Genomic DNA, 6,651 nt, shown 5'->3' with positions numbered 1-6,651 from the left:
CATTGATGGTGGGACTAACCATGGTTGGTATAAACCATGCAACACTCATAGTCTACTATATATGTATCCGGAGATGGATGTATTGATCATAAAATATAATTAGTATTATGCTTAGATCCCTCATAATGAGTGTTTGCAAAGCCGCAAACTAGTGATGATGTATGATATATTGCATACATCCACGAATCCCCTCATAGGTTTTTTATGGACCATTTTATGGGGTGGACTCTACGGATGAAGCGTGTGAGTCCCCACAAAGTATAATTCTTTATGTCCGTTTTTTACTGTATTAAACGTGTGTAAAATTGTTTATATTTTTAACTTATTATAATTTTAAACAAATTTGTTAACTTAAAATTTTTAGCAAAACTTTAAAATTTACTAACATCTAAAATCTTGTATAAGTAGTCTTAAATAGTAAATGTTCATTGCAACACTACTATACCGTTACATACTTATTTTTTAAAAAGCCATCAATTGTTCTTATAATAAACAAGTGGTTATCAAAATAAATGTAAAGGTTGGGGATACTGAAAAAAATGTAAAATTGTTTGTGCGAAAGAACAAAACTTGAGATTTTGTAGAGGGTGTAAAAAATGTAAGATTATGGTAGGTGAGAGACGTTTGTTGGTTTATCGCTACATTAATGGATGGTTGTTGTGAATTGGGACCGTACATAACGTAAGCTTCATTTTATCCACGATCCTGACATAGCACGAAGTTACAAACGAGTAAACACCAGATCTAAAAGAAACTGAGTGATAAGAACTTGTTCGTACAAATGAAATCAGAATGTGGTTAACTGCTATGATTGCAAGTACCAAAGCATCTATTTATAGCTCCCAAAAATGCACCAGCCAAACAGTTTTAAGTTCCATATTATGACATAGTAATGAATCATCGTCTTTGACCAAATCATTTATCATTCGAATGATCATATATATCATCATACGAATAATTAGTTGATCCGAATAATTAAAACATCATCACGGTCATCATCATCTAAATCATCAAAACATCATGTCTTTGTCCAAATCATCTAAACTATATTCATTTTATGTGCATTAGCCTTTTTAACCCCAAGACCCTCCTGGCGAATAATATTAGTGAAGGACTGAAGGTTTAGAGATCGCAGACTTGTATTTAAAAAGGTTTGTAGTTTTTGTTATATTTTTAAGCTTAGGTCTTTGATCTATGTAGCAGGTGTTGTTGAAAACAATGGTATTTGACCAAAATTAATTCTCATTCATAGAATGATAGTAAATATATACAAAGAAATAACTGACAAGGAGATGTACATGGAAAGGATCAAGTTCAATGACCACAAATATTTACTACCTAAATACAAATATTTGACTAAATATATGCCTAGCTAAGACACCCCCGCAGTCGTAACGGTAGATGAACGAACGCAAAGACTGGACTTGAATTTGGCAAAAAGAGGTCGAGGGAGTCCTTTTGTAAATATGTCGGCATATTGGTAGTCCGCTAGTATGTGAAGAACTCGAATGTCACCAACCCGGACTTTTTCTCGAACAAAGTGTATATCAATCTCAACGTGTTTTGTACGTTGGTGTTGGACCGGGTTCTCGGAAAGATAAACAGCGGACATATTATCACAGTAAACAATAGTGGCTTGACGAGTGGGGACCGATAGTTCAAGAAGTAGATTTCGTAGCCAACTCGTTTTTGCAACTATATTTGCCACCCCTGTGTATTCAGCCTCAGCACTTGATATAGAAATAGTTGCTTAACGTTTCGATGACCACAAGACCAAATTAGAACCCAAAAAAATACAATATCCAAATGTGGATCGTCTAGAATCGGGGCATCCCCCCCCCCCCCCAGTCTGCATCCGAGTATGCTGTGAGAGCATTGGACTTGGAGTGGCTGATGTATAACCCATGTGAAGTCGTACCACGAACATAACGTAAAACCCGCTTTAGAAAATTAAAGTGTGGTTCCCTCGGGGCGTTCATGAAAAGGCAAATCTGCTGAACAGCATACGATATGTCAGGTCGAGTGAAAGTGAGGTACTGGAGTGCACCAGCCAAGCTACGGTAAAGAGATCCGTCGGGTAACGGTTGGCCGACAGTAACACTTAGTTTAGATGAAGTATCAACCGGCGTGCTTGCGGGTTTGCAATCAAACATGTTTGCATGAACCAAAATGTCATCCGCGTAAGATTCCTGGGATAAAAATAGACTGTCATTTTGATGTTTAACCGAGATGCCCAAAAAATGGTGAAGTTTCCCAAGATCCGACATTGCAAATTCCATGGATAGAGATTTAATGATGTTTTGTAGTAATGTTGGGTGTGAAGCTTTTAAGATGATGTCATCTACATATAGTAAAAAAGAGGCCGTTTGATTACCCTTTTTGTAGATGAACAAGGATGTATCGGTGATTGCACTTTTGAACCCGCACTTAATAAGGAAAGTGGCAAATCGTTGGAACCAAGCGTGAGGAGCCTGCTTCAACCCGTATAATGATTTTTTTTAATTTGCAAACGTAATCGGGGTGTGATTGATTTTTAAAGCCCGGTGGTTGGAACATGTAGACTGTTTCTTTAAGATCCCCGTGTAAAAACGCGTTCTTGACATCTAATTGATGGCTTGGCCAAGATCGAGAGGTTGCCAAACTAAGTACAGTGCGGATAGTAGTGGGCCTCACAACAGGGCTAAATGTTTCGTCACAGTCGACACCAACTTGTTGTGATTTCCCATTCACTACAAGTCGTGCTTTATGGCGTTCTAATTGGCCATTTGCATTAAACTTGTGGTGATATAACCACATACATCGAATTGCATGTGCATCTGGTGGACTCAGAACCAAGTCCCGTGTGTTATTGTTCATTAATGCATTATACTCATCATTCATGGCAACGTTTCAATTTGGGTCGGATAAAGCGGTAATGTGGGATTTAGGCAACGGGGAGATAGAGGTGGTATGAAGGTTAAATGGAATTTTTGGTTTAGTAACGCCCGCGCGTAGGCGAGTGGTCATGGGGTGAATGGTCGGTGGCGGTGGCGGTGAAGGCGGTGATGGTGGCGATGGTGATGTAGGTGAAGGGGATATGGCAGTAGGTGGTGTGGGTGGCGAGATAGTTTCAGCAGGGTCAGGTAGTGTTGTATTGTTGTGTGAGGATTGAGTAGAGGATGGGTAGTGAATAGGAGAGGAGTGTAAGTGGGATGAAGTGTGAGCTGATGTGGAAGAGTTGAGTAGGGGTGTGGGTTGTGCTTGAGCAGTTAGCGACGGGGAGGTGTTGGTTGTTGGTGAATGGGACTGATAGGTTGGGGTGTTATTGTGTGGTGACACATGATCTTTGTCTAAGAAGGTGTAATCAGTGGGCTGTGAATTAGTTTTGGATTTGAATGGGAAGTGTGACTCATCGAACACAACATGTCTTGACATGATAATTTTTCCCGTTTCAAGTACAAGGCATCGATAGCCTCGAAAATTAGCCGGATAACCGAGAAAGACACATAGAGATGATCGTGGGCTAAGTTTGTGAGGTCTAGTTGCCGATGTATTGGGATAGCAAGCACATCCGAAAACACGTAAATGGTCATACGTGGGATGGCGTTGGTATAAGGCGGCCATGGGTGAGTGGAATTTTAAAAGTTTAGTGGGAAGGATGTTATGTAGGTAAGTGACAACATGAAGTGCTTCTACCCAAAAGTTTTGAGGTAACGAAGCTTGAGTTAGAAGAGTAAGCATGATTTCATTGATTCGATCATGCGTTCGGACTTTCCGTTTTGTTGGGATGTTTGTGGGCACGAAAAGCGAAATTGCAATCCATGGGAAGTGGCAAGGTTTTTAAAGTTATGGTTGTCGAATTCACCCCCTAAATCGCATTGGAACGATTTTATGTTGGTTTGAAATTGAGTAAGTATGAATTTATGGAAATGTGCAAATTTAGCAAATGTTTCGGATTTAAATTTTAAAGGGAAGACCCAAGTGTATTGCGTTTTGTCATCAATCAAGACCATATAATATTTATATCCGGATTTTCTAGGTATATGTGAGGTCCACAAGTCACAATGTTTGTGACATGGAAGTATAAAATGGTAATCTTTTACTCTTAGAGAGTTGACACGATTGATAAACGAGTTCACGGCTACGTTTATTACATGAAATAAATTTATTCAAAACAAGAGAATCAAAAACAGGAAGTCCCGGGTGTCCAAGTCGGTTGTGCCAAAAATCTTGTTCATGAGAAAAGTGGAAGACGGAAGCCGAGGTGGTGTTATTTATGACTGGGTATAGGTGGCTATTCGAGTCATGCCTCGTTAGGATCTTTCCATTTATGAAATCCTTCACAGAAAACCTGAAAGGATCTAACTCAATAGAGGTCCAATTATCCATGTTGAATTGATGGACCGAAATAAGGTTTTTAATAATATGGGGTGAGAAAAGGACGTTTTTGAGGTGTAGTGGTTTTGTGGGGTTTGGTATATTGCTATTACCCGAGCCAAGTATTGGAATCTGTTGACCATTCCCGACACGTATAGAATTAATCAAACTTGATAACAAAGGGGAATTTAGCTTACTTTGGTTACCGATAATGTGAGAAGTTGCACCCGAGTCCATGTACCATTGGTCGTCCGAGTTGTCCACGGTCATGGCAGCAAAAGCATTGCTTAAATCAACTAGGTCAAAGGGTCTAGATTGAGTGGGATAAGGACTGTGTGGTGGGGGTGGCATATTCCTTAAATTTGGCCACTGATTTTGTGGTCCAAATTGTGGATGCCACTTATTTGGTTGAAAAAAATGTGTTGGTGGTACATGTGCACAGTTTCCACCTTGAGCCAATTGTTGCCTTTGATTTGGACTGTGATTTCAAGAGTCCTCGCCTCGACTACGAATTTGTCTACCTTTGGTATGAGTTTTGGTTCCGTTCTTGTCATCGACCATGCTGAGGGCTGAAGGAAATCAAGTCCGGAAGATGAGGGGGGCGACCGAAATCAGCGGTGAATGACGGCGGCTAACCGAAGTCAGCAGCGATGAACGACAGTGGCTAACCGAAGTCTGCGGCGGTGAATGGCGGCGGTTAACCGAAGTCAGCGGCGGCAAATTAAAAAAAATAAAAATAAGAACGGGTTAGGGTAATAGAGCTATGGCTGTGATACCATGAAAGCAATGGTATTTGACCAAAATTAATTCTCATTCATAGAATGATAGTACATATACACAAAGAAATAACTGACAAGAAGATATACATGGAAAGGATCAATTTCAATGACCACAAATATTTGCTACCTAAATACAAATATTTGACTAAATATATGCCTAGCTAAGAGTTGTATCCATAATTGTGTAAATTAATTAAAGGATTAGAACTACAATATACCAAAGATTTATAGCTTACTTTCGTAAGAGGTTTTATATACCTAATCCTTTTATGTAGTTGGTTCACTAACTACATATCAAAATTTTGTAACTGGTAACTAAGGACGTAGTGTAATAGAAGGGTAAGTAAGAACAAGTTTGTTTTTTTAGCTATAAAGGCCTAAAGGGCTTAGTGTAATAGAAGGGTAAGTTTTTCGTGTTTCTTTTACATGTGCAAAAACTTTTATACGTTACACTTGAGTTATTTTTGCATAAAGAATAAGAAAACGTGACATTTTAAAAATCATATTAAGCCTAAATTTGATCCCCAAAAGTAATGATCGAGCATGCCTGGTGTTACTGTGGCACAAACGCCTCCATGCCAGCCACCTTTGCGGACGCCACAATCTCTTTCGTTTTCTTTCATTCTCGTTCTTTCACAATTTAGTTCAAATGTCTCTCAAACTTTTAGTTGAAGATGTTTTACTGCTGATTAGTAGACACTTGATGAAACTAACTGCAGGAAAATTTCAAACAAATAGTATTAGTATTTGTAACTAATAAATAAATTATTAATGTGTCGAAAAAGTAAAGATTAACGCGATATCGATACCTTAAATTGTGTGGTTGAGAACTTGAAGATTGGTGAAATGAGAAAAAGAATTTGTTCCCCATTAGGGATAAACTTGTGATTGACTTATAAGTACACATTTAGTGGCATTAGCAAGAACGCGAAGCACCTGATTTGCGGGCACGAGACCGGGCGAGGAGCGATGGGCGTATGTGACGTTTTGATGATGCATTTTGCACTTCGCACGCTCGTATTATCGCAAGCCGCCTTAGCATTCTTACACCATGTGTAAGGCATGCATTTGTTGCGACACCATGTGTGAGGAATGCATGTGTTGCATGCATACATGTGTACGCCTTGCTGGATGACCAGATATCTCGCATGTGAGACATGTGTCCACCATGCAAGTGCATGAGACATGTGTCATCAATCACACATGATATCTGTAGGAGTGAGTTGATGCACACAACCTAAATACACCAAACTCTCCTAAATTGTTCATACGCACATACTCCCAACCAGAACCATTTCCAACATTCTTGATTTTATGCACACATGCTTCAGGTATAATTCTGTTGCTAGGTTAATCAATAGTACACGACTACTAGAAAATAGTAATGTTTCCTACGAAAATTTCCAACACGTTTCCTACGATCTCTATTTCCTACACATTTCCAACGAAATTCCTACGGGAAAAGTGAACCCTAAATTTGCAACAAAATTGTGACAAGATAGCGACAAAAAAGCAA

This window comes from Bidens hawaiensis, unplaced genomic scaffold, assembly GCF_021521415.1.
Source record: "Bidens hawaiensis isolate Kalapana, Puna unplaced genomic scaffold, B.hawaiensis_p1.1 tig00018407_1, whole genome shotgun sequence".
Classification (NCBI taxonomy): Eukaryota; Viridiplantae; Streptophyta; class Magnoliopsida; order Asterales; family Asteraceae; genus Bidens; species Bidens hawaiensis.
The sequence above is the reverse complement of the archived record's forward strand: the minus strand, read 5'-3'. Positions refer to the sequence as shown.